Genomic DNA, 15,241 nt, shown 5'->3' with positions numbered 1-15,241 from the left:
GAGATGGTTGGATGGCATCCCCGACTCAATGGACATGAGTTTGAGCAAGTTCTGAGAGTGATAGACAGGGAAGCCTGATGTCTGTAGTCCATGGGTTGCAAATAGTCCAACATGACTAAGTGACTGAACTGAACTGACTGAAGACTTCATGCATTTTAATGCTAAATAGTATTCTAATATGAGAATAAACCACAAATTGTGTTTTTTTAATCCATTCTGTTTAACCATTTTATCACTCTGTTTAACTCTGTTGATAACATTTTAACTGTTTCCAGCTTAGAGTTATTAGAAATAAAATTTTTATGAACATTAATATATAATACTTTGTATGCAAATATGCCTTCATTTCTCTACATGGAAATGACTTGGCTAGATCATATGGTATTCAATGTTTAACTTTCAAAGAAATTGCCAAAATATATTTTTCCAAAGTTATTGTAGGCTTTCATATTCCCACTAATATTACATGAGCATACCAGTTGGGCTTCCCTTTTGGCTCAGCTAGTTAGGAATCTGCCTGTTATGTGGGACACCTGTGCTTGAACCCTGGGTTGAGAAGATCCCCTGGAAAAGGTAGAGGCTACCCACTCCAGTATTCTTGCCTGGAGAATTCCATGGACTGTATCGTCCATGGGGTCACAAAGAGTCGGACACAACTGAACAACTTTCAATCACACTAGCTCCTCCACATCCTCACAGACACTAGGTACACTCATTTTAATTTGGGGCCATTCTAATAAGTATGCAGTGTTATCACACTGTAGTTTTAATTGTATTTACCTAATGGTTAATGATAGTTACCACTTAGTCATGTGTTTATCATCAACCACATGCCATCTTTGGTGAAATGTGCTTTGCAAATATTTTGTTGCAGTTATTATTTTTATTATCTTAACAGATTTTTTTAAGAGCAGGTAAGTGTTTTTAACCATTTTATTATCTGTTCTTTAAGGGATTTTGCATGTTGTTACCAGAGCTAAGGAATTCTTCTAGAACAAGGCATCAAATAATTTCTCCAAAATTTTCTTATAGAAGTGTTATGGCTTTAGTTTTAATTTGTGCTATGCTTACTATTTAAATAGTATATTTTATAGTTATCAAATTTGATTAAAATTTATAGGTATGTTATATTCTATTCTGTTTCATTAATCTATTTGAAACAGCACATTGTCTTGATTAATTTTGCTTTATCATAATTCTAAAAATGAGATATTCTTTGTATTTCATCTTTAATCTTCTTTTGAAAGGTTGTTTTCATTATTCTAGATTTTTAAATTACAGTTGGACTTCTATAATTAATTTGTTAATTTCTAACAAAGCATCTGCTAGGATTTTGACTGGAATTGTATATAATATATTAACAGCTTGGAAAACAATTAAATTCTTTAATCTTCTGACCTACAGATCTGGTTTAGTTCAGTTCAGTTCAGTTGCTCAGTCACGTCCAACTCTTTGCGACCCCATGGACTGCAGCACGCCAGGCACGGGCGGCCACGACTGGCACACTTGTCATGGCCGAGAGGAGCTACCCCATGTCCGAGGTCAGGGGCAGAAGCCGGGAGGACCCCATGCCTGAGGGGAGGTGGCCGAAAGGTGTTACCCCATGTCTGAGGTCAGGAGCAGCGGCCAAGAGTGCAGAAAGTGACAGTGCAGGAATGGCCGAGAGGAGGTACCCCATGTCCGAGGTTAGGGGCGGCAGCCAGGAGGAGCTACCCCACACGTGAGACCAGATAGAAATTGTATGGACCTAACAGAAGCAGAAGATATTAAGAAGAGATGGCAAGAATACACAGAAGAAATATACATAAAAGATCTTCATGACTCAGATAATCACGATGGTGTGATTATCTGGTGATGGCCAGGAGGAGCAACCCCACCTCCAAGGAGCAGTGGTTGTGCGGGCACAGGAGGGCCTAGAGGAGCTATTCCACCTTCAAGGTCAGAAAGGGTGGTGGTAAGGAGATACCCCTGGTCCAAAGTAAGGAGCAGCGGCTGCGCTTTGCTAGACCAGTCGTGAAGAGATAACCTATGTCCAAGGTAAGAGAAACCCAAGTAAGACGGTAGGTGTTGCAAGAGGGCATCAGAGGGCAGACACACTGAAACCATACTCACAGAAAACTAGTCAATCTAATCACACTAGGACCACAGCCTTGTCTAATTCAATGAAACTAAGCCATGCCCGGGTTGAGGGGGGGGCTGTCACCCAAGATGGGCGGGTCATGATGGAAAGGTCTGACAGAATGTGGTCCACTGGAGAAGGGAATGGAAAACCACTTCAGCATTCTTGCCTTGAGAACCCCATGAACAGTATGAAAAGGCAAAATGATAGGATACTGAAAGAGGAGCTCCACAGGTTAGTAGGTGTCCAACATGCTACTGGAGATCAGTGGAGAAATAACTCCAGAAAGAATGAAGGGATGGAGCCAAAGCAAAAACAATACCCAGTTGTGGATGTGACTGGTCATAGAAGCAAGGTCTGATGCTGAAAAGAGCAATATTGCATAGGAACATGGAATGTCAGGTTCATGAATCAAGGCAAATTGAAAGTGGTCAAACAAGAGATGGCAAGAATGAATGTCAACATTATAGGAATCAGCGAACTAAAATGGACTGGAATGGGTGAATTTAACTCAGATGACCCTTATATCTACTACTGCAGGCAGGAATCCCTTAGAAGAAATGGAGTAGCCATCATGGTCAACAAAAGAGTCTGAAATGCAGTATAAAGTATTAGTCGCTCAGTCATGTCTGACGTTTTGCGACCCCGTGGACTGTAGCCCGCCAGGTTCCTCTGTCCATGGGATTCTCTAGGCAAAAATACTGGAGTGGGTTGACATTTCCTTTCTCCATGGTCAACAAGAGTCCGAAATGCAGTACTTGGATGCAATCACAAAAAAGACAGAATGATTTCTGTTCATTTCCAAGGCAAACCATTCAATATCACAGTAATCCAAGTCTATGCCCTAACCAATAATGCTGAACAAGCTGAAGTTGAACGATTCTATGAAGACCTACAAGACCTTTTAGAACTAACACCCCAAAAAGATGTCATTTTCATTATAGGGGACTGGAATGTAAAAGTAGGAAGTCAAGAAACACCTGGAGTAACAGGCAAATTTGGCCTTGGAATACGGAATGAAGCAGGGCAAAGACTAATAGAGCTTTGCCAAGAAAATGCACTGGTCATAGCGAACACCCTCTTTCAACAACACAAGAGAAGACTCTACACATGGACATCAAAAGATGGTCAACACAGAAATCAGATTGATTATATACTTTGCAGCCAAAGACCGAGAAGCTCTATATAGTTAGCAAAACAAGACCAGGAGCTGACTCTGGCTCAGATCATGAACTCCTTATAGCCAAATTCAGACTTAAAATGAATAAAATTGGGAAAACCACAAGACCATTCAGGTGTGATCTAAATCAAATCCCTTATGATTATACAGTGTAAGTGAGAAATAGATTTAAGGGCCTAGATCTGATAGATAGAGTGCCTGATGAACTATGGACTGACATTCGTGACATTATACAGGAGACAGGGATCAAGACCATCCCCATGGAAAAGTAATGCAAAAAACCAAAATGGCTGTCTGGGGAGGCCTTTCAAATAGCTGTGAAAAGAAGAGAAGCAAAAAGCAAAGGAGAAAAGGAAAGATATAAGCATCTGAATGCAGAGTTCCAAATTATAGGAAGAAGAGATAAGAAAGCCTTCCTCAGTGATCAATGTAAAGAAATAGAGGGGAACAACAGAATAGGAAAGACCAGAGATCTCTTCAAGAAAATGAGAGATACCAAAGGAAGATTTCATGCAAAGATGGGCTCGATAGAGGAGAGAAATTGTATGGACCTAACAGAAACAGAAGATATTAAGAAGAAATGGCAAGAATACACAGAAGAACTGTGCAAAAAAGAACTTCATGACCCAGATAATCACGATGGTGTAATCACTCATCTAGAGCCAAACACCCTGGAATGTGAAGTCAAGTGGGCCTTGGAAAGCATCACTATGAACAAAGCTAGTGGAGGTGATGGAATTTCAGTTAAGCTATTTCAAATCCTGAAAGATGATGCTGTGAAAATGCTGCACTCAATATGCCAGCAAATCTGGAAAACTCAGCAGTGGCCACAGGACTGGAAAAGGTCAGTTTTCATTCCAATTCATAGAAAGGTAATGCCAAAGAATGCTTAAACTACCGCACAATTGCACTCATCTCACATGCTACTAAAGTAATGCTCAAAATTCTCCAAGTCAGGCTTCAGCAATACATGAACCATGAACTTCCTGATGTTCATGCTGGTTTTAGAAAAGGCAGAGGAACCCGAGATAAAAATGCCAACATCCGCTGGATCATCAAAAAAGCAAGAGAGTTCCAGAATAATATATATTTCTGCTTTATTGACTATGCCAAAGCCTTTGACTGTGTGGATCACAATAAACTGTGGAAAATTCTGAAAGAGATGGGAATACCAGACCATCTGACCTGCCTCTTGAGAAATCTGTATGCAGGTCAGAAAGGATCAGTTAGAACTGGACATGGAACAAGAGACTGGTTCCAAATAGGAAAAGGAGTACATCAAGGCCGTATATTGTCACCCTGCTTATTTAACTTCTATGCAGAGTACATCATGAGAAACCTTGGACTGGAAGAAAGACAAGCTGGAATCAAGATTGCCAGGAGAAATATCAATAACCTCAGATATGCAGATGATACCACCTTTATGGCAGAAAGTGAAGAGGACTAAAAAGCCTCTTGATGAAAGTGAAAGTGGAGAGTGAAAAAGTTGGCTTAAGTCTCAACATTCAGAAAAAGAAGATCATGGCATATGGTCCCATCACTTCATGGAAAATAGATGGGGAAACAGTGGAAACAGTGTCAGACTTTATTTTTGGGGGATACAAAATCACTGCAGATGGTGACTGCAGCCATGAAATTAAAAGTCGCTTACTCCTTGGAAGGAAAGTTTTGACCAACCTAGATAGCATCCAAAAGCAGAGACATTACTTTACTAACAAAGGTCAGTCTCATCAAGACTATGGTTTTTCCTGTGGTCATGTATGGATGTGAGATTTGGACTGTTAAGAAGTCTGAGCGCCAAAGAATTGATGCTTTTGAACTGTGGTTTTGGAGAATACTCTTGAGAGTCCCTTGGACTGCAAGGAGATCCAACCAGTCCATTCTGAAGAAGATCAGCCCTGGGATTTCTTTGGAAGGAATGATGCTAGAGCTGAAACTCCAGTACTTTGGCCACCTCATGCGAAGAGTTGACTCATTGGAAAAGACTCTGATGCTGGGAGGGATTGGGGGCAGGAGGAGAAGGGATGACAGAGGATGAGATTGCTGTATGGCATCACTGACTCTGTGGATGTGAGTCTGAGTGAACTCTGGGAGATCCTGATGGACAAAGAGGCCATGAATGCTGCGATTCATGGGGTTGCAAAGGGTTGGATAGGACTGAGCGACTGAACTGAACTGAACTGAACTAGAGTGAGATAAAGGGTTTAGGGTGCAGTTTGTGTTGAGGGATGGGACAAAGGTGGTGTGTTTTTTCTTGGAGACTTGAGTGCTGTTTGTTCTTAGTCTAATTTACATATGAACCACTCATCAGATACATCACTTGCAAGGAGTCTCTTATGTTCAGTTGACTATCTTTCTGAATTGTGAAATCTTGATTCCCTGGTGGCTCAGACGGTAAAGTGTGTGCCCGCAATGTGGGACCCTGGTTTGATCCTTGGGATGGGAAGATCCCTTTCAGAAGGAAACAGCAACCCACTCCAGTACTCTTGCCTAGAAAAGTCCATGGATACAGGAGCCTGGTGGGCCACAGTCCATGGAGTCGCAAAGAGTCGGACACGACTGAGCGACATCACTTTACTTATGGTTGGCACAGTCAGATTTGTATTTTAAACACCACTAAAGGCTCTGCATGGGTGCAGGACGGCTGAGAGGAGCTACTCCACGTTCAAGGTCAGGAGGGGCAGCCCTGAAGAGATACCCCTTGTCCAAGGTAAGGAACAGTGGCTGCACTTTGCCAGGGCAGCTGTGAATAGATACCCCACGACCAAGGTAAGAGAAATCCAAGTAAGATGGTAGGTGTTGTGAGAAGGCATCAGAAGGCACACACACTGAAACCATAATCACAGAAAAGTAGCTAATCTTATCACATGGAACACAGCCTTGTCTAACTCAATGAAACTAAGCCATGCCGTGAGGGGTACCCAAGACAGATGGGTCATAATGGAGAGATCTGACAGAATGTGGTCCACTGGAGAAGGAAATGGCAAACCACTTCAGCATTCCTGCCTTGAGAACCCCATGAACCGTATGAAAAGGTAAAATGGTAGGATCCTGACAGAGGAACTCCCCAGGTCAGTAGGTGCCCAATATGCTACTGGAGATCAGTGGAGAAATAACTACAGGAAGAATGAAGGGATGGAGCCAAAGCAAAAAGAATACCCAGCTGTGGATGTGACTGGTGATAGAAGCAAGGTCCAATGCTGTAAAGAGCAATATTGTGTGGGAACCTGGAATGTTAGGTCCATGAATCGAGGCAAATTGGAAGTGGTCAAACTTCCAAGGAGATGGCCAGAGTGAACATCAACATTCTAGGGATCAGCGAACTAAAATGGACTGGAATGGGTGAATTTAACTCAGATGACCATTATATCTACTTCTGTGGGAAGGAATTCCTTAGAAGAATTGGAGTAGCCAAAATGGTCATCAAAACAATCTGAAAGGCAGTATTTGGATACCATCTCAAAAATGACAGAATGATCTCTGTTCATTTCCAAGGAAAACCATTTAATATCACGGTAATACAAGCTTATGTTCCAACCAGTAATGCTGAAGAAGTTGACGCTGATCAGTTCTATGAAGCCTTTCAAGACCTTTTGGAACTCACACCCAAAAAAGATGTTCTTTTCATTATAGGGGAATGGAATGCAAAAGTAGGAAGTCAAGAAACACCTGGAGTAACATGAAAATTTGGCCTTGGAGTATGGAGTGAAGCAGGGCAAAGACTATTAGAGTTTTGCCAAGAGAATGCACTGGTCATAGCAAACACCCACTTCCACCAACACAAGAGAAGACTCTACACATGGACATCACCAGATGGTCAACACCAAAATCAGATTGATTATATTCTTTTCAGCCAAAGATGGAGAAGCTCTATACATTCAGGAAAAACAAGACTGGGAGCTGCCTGTGGCTCTGATCATGAACTCGTTATTGCCAAATTTAGACTTCAATGGAAGAAAGTAGGGAAAACCACTAGACCATTCAGGTATGACCTAAGTCAAATCCCTTATGATTATACAGTGAAAGTGAGAAATAAATTTAAGGGACTAGATCTGATAGAGTGCCTGATGAACTATGGTCAGAGGTTCGTGACATTGTACAGGCACAAGGATCAAGGCCATCCCCAAGAAAAAGAAATGCAAAAAAGCAAAATGGCTGTCTAAGGAGGCCTTACAAATAGCTGTGAAAGGAAGAGAAGAGACAAGCAAAGGAGAAAAGGAAAGATATAAGTATCTGAATGCAGAGTTCCAAAGAATAGCAAGGAGAGACAAGAAAGCCTTCCTGAGCAATCAATGCAAAGAAATAGAAGAAAACAACAGAGTGGGAAAGACTAGAAATCTTTTCAAGAAAATTAGAGATACCAAGGGAACATTTCATGCAAAGATGGGCTCTATAAAGACAGAAATGTTATGGACCTAACAGAAGCAGGAGATATTAAGAAGAGATGGCAAGAATACAAAGAACTGTACAAAAAAGATCTTCACGAACAGATAATCACGATGGTGTGATCACTCACCTAGAGCCAGGCATCCTGGAATGTGAAGTCAAGTGGGCCTTGGCATCACTAGGAACAAACGAGTGGAGGTGATGGATTTCCAGTGGAGCTATTTCAAATCCTGAACGATGATGCTGTGAAAGTGCTGTACTCAATATGCCAGAAAATTTGGAAAGCACAGCAGTGGCCACAGGATGGAAAAAATAAGTTTTCATTCCAATCCCAAAGAAAGACAATGCCAAAGAATGCTCAAACTACTACGCAATTGCACTCATCTCACAAGCTAGTAAAGTAATGCTCAAAATTCTCCAAGGGAGGCTTCAGAAATAAGTGAACTGTGACCTTCGAGATATTCAAACTGGTTTTAGAAAAGGCAGAGGAACCAGAGATCAAATTGCCAACATCCACTGGATCATTGAAAAAACAAGAGAGTTCCAGAAAAACATCTATTTCTGGTTTATTGACTATGCCAAAGCCTTTGACTGTGTGGATCATAATAAACTGTGGACAATTCTGAAAGAGATGGGAATACCAGACCACCTGGCCTGCCTCTTGAGAAACCTATATGCATGTCAGGTAGCAACAGTTAGAACTGGACATGGAACAACAGACTGGTTCCAAATAGGGAAAGGAGTATGTCAAGGCTGTATATTGTCACCCTGCTTATTTAACTTCTATGCAAGGTACGTTACGAGAAATGCTGGGCTAGGAGAAGCACAAGCTGGAATCAAGATTACCAGGAGAAATATCAATAGCCTCAGATAGACAGATGACACCACCCTTATGGCAGAAAATGAAGAGGGAACTAAAAAGCCTCTTGATGAAAGTGAAAGTGGAGAGTGAAAATGTTGGCTTAAAGCTCAACATTCAGAAACTAAGATCATGGCATCTGGTCCCATCACGTCATGGCAAATAGATGGGGAATTGTTGAAACAGTGTCAGACTTTATTTTGGGGAGGCTCCAAAGTCACTGCAGATGGTGACTGCAGCCATGAAATTAAAAGACACTTACTCCTTGGAAGGAAAGTTATGATTAACCTTGATAGCATATTGAAAAGCAGAGACATTACTTTGCCAACAAAGGTCCGTCTCGTGAAGGCTATGGTTTTTCCAGTGTTCATGTATGCAGGTGAGAGTGGGACTGTGAAGAAAGCTGAGTGCCAAAGAATTGATGCTTTTAAACTATGGTGTTGGAGAAGACTCTTGAGAGTCCCTTGGACTGCAAGGAGATCCAACCAGTCCATTCTGAAGGAGATCAGCCCTGGGATTTCTTTGGAAGGAATGATGCTAGGGCTGAAACTCCAGTTCTTTGGCCACCTCATGCGAAGAGTTGACTCATTGGAAACAACTCTGATTCTAGGATCAATTGGGGGCAGGAGGAGAAGGGGACGACAGAGGATGAGATGGCTAGATGGCATCATTGATTTGATGGACGTGAGCCTGAAAGTACTCCGGGTGTTGGTGATGGACAGGGAGGCCTGGCATGGGGTGGCAGAGAGTCGGACAAGACTGAGCGACTGAACTGAATATGTAAACGAAGAGAGGAGGCCTACTGGGGATATTTTTCATCCATTGGGAAAGTAAATTGGATCCCTGTCTCACAAAACACCACCAAAGCAATTAAGACACATACCAAGAACCAACACTTGAAAGGAAAACTTGACAAATTTTTCAACAATTTTTGATGAGTGAATACCTTTCTTTTTCATTGTGGTATTATGGATTTTTAAAGAGTTGTTAGTTTAAGATGTACAGCAAAGTGATTCAGGGATTCAGTGTCTCAGATGCTTCCTTGGACAAAATTCACTCCATTTGAGGGGCCCCTGGCACATTATCTCTACTCAGAACAGGTAATAATCCTGAAAACACAGAGCAGTATGTGGTGGTGCTCGTGGGTATTTTTAGACTGAATCAATTATTCTAACATGAGCCACAGAAGAAGCCTAGATGCTAGGAGGGGGATCTCCAAACCTATCTTCAAACAGGAGGCCTTGCTCCCTTGAATATGGTTGCATGAAACTGCGCTTGGGAAGGGAAGAGGTGTGCCATGAATATTTTGTCTGCAGAGAGCAAAGCACTGTGTAGAGAGGATGTGCAAGCTTGTCCCAGGACACTATGCACATGAACACAGTGACTGGATTCCCAGCTCTGCTCTTGGGGCATCGCACTGTCTCTACCCCTAACATATGGTGAGGCACTCACAGGTGTCCTGGAGAGTATGGTCACAAGACCTGAACCTGTCCAATCAGTGTGTTCCATCCTCCCTGGCTACCGTGATGGGCTCCGGACTGGGGCAGTGACCAATCGGGGCCCAGGGCCGGGACCCACGCTGGAATCAAGGGGAAGAGGAGCCCTCCGCTGCTGGAAGGGGCGGGGCCAGTGAGGTCAGTCTACAGCAGTGGGAGGGGCGTGAGGTCAGCCTGGGGTGATTGGTGACCTTTCTGCTCCCATCAGGGCAGAGGCGCTGGCTTGAGAATGAGGGTGCTGCTGAACCCAGGGCTTGAGAGCACTGGCTCCTGTTGTGGTCCCGTAGCTCCCCCTGAGACCTGAGGGGAGCCGTCTGCCTGTGAATCCTTCTGCTTCTCTGTGACCTTGTTGGAACCACGCTGGGTTTTCTGTCCAGCAGACTACATGGAGACCCTGGAAATGCAAGTGTGTGGGTTTTGGCTGGCTTCAGGGAAGACATGCCAGATGGCACTGGGAGCCTCCAGTCTACTCTTGATTCAGGGGATATCTCTTGAAAGTGAAATGAAAAGTCTTTCAGTCATGCCCAACTCTTTGTGACCCCAGAAACTACATGATCTATGGAATTCTGCAGGCAAGAATACTGGAGTGGGCAGCCTTTCCCTTCTCCAGGGGATCTTCCAAACCCAGGGGTTGAACCCAGGTTTCCGGCATTGCAGGCAGATTCTTTCCCAGCTGAGCCACAAAGGAGGCCCAAGGATATTGGACTGGGTAGCCTGACCCTTCTGCAGTGGATCAGGATTCCTGACCCGGGAATCAAACTGGGCTCTCCTGCAATGCAGGAGGATTCTTCACTAGCTGAGGTATCAGGGAAGCCCAATATCTCTTAAGACCAGCTTCTAATTGAAGGATTACCCTAAAGAGTCTTCACACAATTAAGGTAGCAACCTGCTAAGGTAGCACTCTATATCCTTATTCTAGAAGAGAAAACTGGGGCTCTAAGAAGTGGGTAACTCAGCTACAGCAAGAAAGTGTGTACCCAGACAAACCACCCAGTTACTGCTGTTAGAACTCAGGGAGGCCACATGGTGGGTGTTGTCCGTGTGACAGGGGCTAAGGCACCCTGCCCACACTGGGTACTGTGGGGCCCTGACTTGATAACTGCCCATCTGGCAGCTCTGAGACTCACAAAATCAGTTTGCACTGAAGAAATGGAAAAGCACCTCCCTTCCTCCACCTCACCAAACCCTCTGGGTACTCCTACACCCTGCTCCCTTTCTCTTGCTTTGTGAGGAAATTAGAGTCATGCTCATGTGACCACATTGGCTGTCCAATGTTCACAGGCTACCACTGGAGCTGCTACAGGAGAGGCCAAGAGAGTTTGCCCCTGAGTATCTCTCTTTCCTTTGCACCATCGGGGCCCTCCTCCACACTGGCACAGCAGAGGCCTTTTCTGAGACAGGCAGGGACCCTCACTCAGATTGCAACAAGTTGTATCCACTGCTGTCATTTCAATGCCTCCCTTGAAACTCAACTCATGTGCTCCTTTGCCTGCATCGTGGCCCACCTGGCTGCCATGGGAGGGGCAGAGCTGACTGTGAATCCAAAGCTCAGATCTGACAGCTGGGAATCTGTGTATCAAGGACCTGATTATTCACACTGTAAAGGCTGAAGTACGCTCCAGGGGTCTAGAACTAGGGCTTGGGCCAAAGTGACTCCACAGTTGTTTGATGCCTGGGGAGGCTTCTGGCTACAGTAGAGATGGGGCGAGTTTCTTCAGGTTCTGGAGGCCCACTGTGTGCAGGTTTATGGTGCATAGAGAAGAGAAGGTGGAGTCTACCCTGGAGGTGGTTGCAGCTCATGGATGAGCCAGACAGGCAGGCAGGTCCTGAAAGCGCCTGAGCTGCCTTCCTGAGGGAGTGACGTGGGGCAGAGGAAGAGACCCAGGTCTGCTCCTTTGTGTGGTACCCGGGACAGGTTGTCACCAGACTAAGCACTTACACAGTGATGACCATTGCTGCTGTCTGCAAAAGGTTTACACTGCCATGTGTATTCATCTGAGAGGACAGGCCATCTCTAAACTACTCTGGCCATGGGCATGGCCTGTCCACCCCAACATGTTTATTCTCTTCCTTACTGAACATTTATTTCCAAGAGGGTTTTTGGGCCATAAGATTTTGGGTTTTCTCTAGCTTTGTCCAATGAGGAACACTTTTGGGTCATTGGTATCATTCGTTTTGCAGCTCTCTATTTTGGCTTACTCTGTGAATTTGTTTGTGGAACAGAAAGAGCTCAGCATCTCCCTTCTGGCTGAGATGTCACATTTACAACAGCAATGCCTCCCTGGAGGTTCTGACTACATTGGCCGAAAGGGCTTCATTTTGCAGACAGCATCTTGAAAGTACCTACACTGTCCTTTCAGTTACCCAAAGGCTACTTCAAATGAAATGAAAACAAGAATTCTCAAGTTTAGTCTTCCAATATGTGGAGAGTCAGAAAAATCCCCTGGAGAATGGAAAAGCTACCCACTCCAGTATTCTGACCTAGAAAATTCCATGGACTGTAAAATCCATGGGGCTGCAAAGAGTCTCACAAGACTAAGTGACTCTAACTTTCACTTTCAGTCAGGAAAAAAATCCATTTTTTTGTCATTTCAGTGATTGGCATTGAGTGTGGACACCCAAAAAATGGGAAGAAATGGAGAAAGAACAAGACTAAATGTTGTCAGGTCGGGGAGGAAGGAATGGGGAATGCTTGACACAAATCCAGGCTTTGCTGGGAAGTGGGGGGGCTGGAATGAGAGGGTCTGAATGTAGACAGCAGTGATGTTACACAGCATTGTGAACGACTTTATATTTCCAAATTGCATCAATTAAAGTAAAATTTATTAACAAAAACTTAACTAAAAATAATACATAAAACCATAAAAAAATAAAACATCACAAGAAAGCTACACATAAAGCAGATGAGAAAAAGCTCAGGGGAATAGAACTCAATCTTCCCTGGATGGGGAGTGAGTTGATGGCATCCACGGGAAACAGAAAGGGATGGAGGCTGCAGAGCCAACTGCTCCCCTGGACGAGGTGTTTCCAGAAAGCGCTCTGGGTCTGTGTCCAGAGCAGGGGCCTCTTCTTGCTGCAGGGGTGGGTCAGTTATCATGGGCATCTGGGTCTTGGGCAGGAGCCAGGGCAGGCCCTCCCTGAAGAGGTGGTGACTCATCCCTTGACACGGGTTCTCCTGCCAAAGCCCCAGCAGGTACAGGTGCAGGTGGAGGTGGATGTTCTCCTTGAGGGGGTGGGACATTGGTGCCTGTGGCTGGGGGTCCTGCAGGCACAGAGGTCCGATATGCCAAGTGTGCTGGCCAGTACCCAGCTGGCCCGGTGTCTTTGGGAAGGGAAGTCTCAGGTCTCTATCTCCCCTCAGTGGATCCCTGGGTCCTGTACCTGTAGCAACCACTGCTGTAGGGACAGGACTTGGAAGTGGAGCCTGGTTGTAATTAGAGGCCAGTGCAAGAGCTGTGAGAGAAGAGAAGGTTACCCATCGCCAGCATTTGGATGTGTATATATAGGGACAGAAAGCTTCCCAGAGAATCCCAAAGAATATCCAGCATAGGATGCACTCTGACTGCAGTGTGAAAGATGGGTGGTGTGAGGCCAGCCTTTGCTCCAGGCCTAGACCCAGCTCTGGGGGCCTCCAACCTGTGTGGCTCAGCACCACAATCCCACACACTCACATGCACAGCTCCAGCCTCCTCACCTCTGTGCTCTGCCATGCTGGGCTCCAGGTCCTCCTGCTGCCTCAGAGGCAGGGGTTCTCAGGGCTCTGGGTCAGAGCCGGGTTGCTGAGCTCTGTGGCAGCCTGAGACTGGGCCCTGGAGTGTGTCTGTGCAGCAGGCCTTCCCCGCTTCCTCTTCATTCCCAGTTGGGCTGACCCCTCCATGGGCACTCACCTGGAACCTGCACTGGGCCTCACGGGCAGGGGGATGGTGGTCCGACCCCTCCCTCGGGGAGGTGAACGGGGTGACCCCCTCATCGGCCACATCCAGTGGGAAGTTCTCAAATGACAGTGACTGTCAGCCAGCCTTGCTTGGAGTTTACTGAGCTGGGCCTGAACAGTATGGCGGCTGCTTCTGCCCGCTCGAACTTCTGCTCCCAGCAGAAACATGTGTCTGCCCAGGTACCCACCTTTGATGAAGGAGACCCCCCTGAGAGCATGGGTTCTGCACCCAGGCCTGCCAAAGCTGTGGGGTGGGTGGTGTGAGTGTCACTGTGCCTGCACATGGCCTAAGCAGCGCAGGCTGCCAGGACTCTCTCCATCCCTCACAGCCTGCTCTCCCGTGGGGTGTGGACACACCCAGCCCACATACTTCTGACCCACATCTGCCTGGGCTTGCTTGAGGCAGACATAGCCCGAGACATCCCCATCCACACACACAGGGAAAGGACTCAGGGTTACCTGGGCGGGATGGGAGAGGGGACATGGCCCGCCTGGGGCTCCCGTGTTACCTTTCTGTTTGTTGGACAAAGGGCCAGAGGCCTCTCAGGGGGGTCCTGAGCCAGCATTGACCGCGTTCCGACATGCTCTGCCTCTGATCTCTCCTGAGGCCCTGGCCACTGGGAAGGGACAAACAGCAAAACATCTTGGCAGCACAAGAACTGGCTGGGAGCTCCTCTCAGCTGTGAGGCCTGGAGACCCAGCTTCCGGGTTCTGTTGAGTTCTCTTGCCAGGAAGTGACATCATTTCCTGGGTTCATTGTCGAGGTCCCTTACACAAAGCTCCCGAAGTGAACCTCCAGGTTTCTGAATGATCACCCACCTGCTTAGGCCATGTGCAGGCACAGTGACACTCACACCACCCACCCCACAGCTTTGGCAGGCCTGGGTGCAGCTAGGACCTGCGCTTTGAGGACACAGCTCTTTCAGACAGGCTCCTTCTTCTCATCTGTGATGTGGCCCTGGACAAGCCATATGCCCCTCAGGGTTTCCCCAGTCTCTCCATCTGCAGAGTGGGGGTCAATCTGCCATCTACTGCCTAGGTCTGTCAGCCTACAACACCTACATGCCTTTCAACCTGGGGCTGGTATCACATGGAACTTGTGCACTGGGACTCCTTAAAGCCAATATTCAATACAGGGCTGACCTAGCACAAAATGGGACAGAAACAGGCCTGGATGGGCTCTGGGACCTAGGAAAAGGCACTCCCCTTCCTGCCAATTTGGGGAGCCTGCCCCCCCCAATGGAGGACTGAAAGGAAGACTCAAAGG

The 15,241-nt window shown here is 45.9% G+C and overlaps 1 pseudogene; it reads right to left on the bottom strand.

Moving 5' to 3' along the window:
- Positions 1-12,880: 12,880 nt before the first annotated feature.
- LOC147349944 (uncharacterized) lies at positions 12,881-14,258 on the bottom strand (annotated as a pseudogene).
- Between the last annotated feature and the right edge of the window lie 983 nt (positions 14,259-15,241).

This window comes from Bos grunniens, chromosome 21 (genome assembly GCF_055505025.1).
Source record: "Bos grunniens cultivar Pamir isolate PY7600 chromosome 21, Bosgru_T2T1.0, whole genome shotgun sequence".
In the NCBI taxonomy this organism is placed as follows: domain Eukaryota; kingdom Metazoa; phylum Chordata; class Mammalia; order Artiodactyla; family Bovidae; genus Bos; species Bos grunniens.
This window is presented reverse-complemented; position numbering and strand designations above follow the sequence as displayed.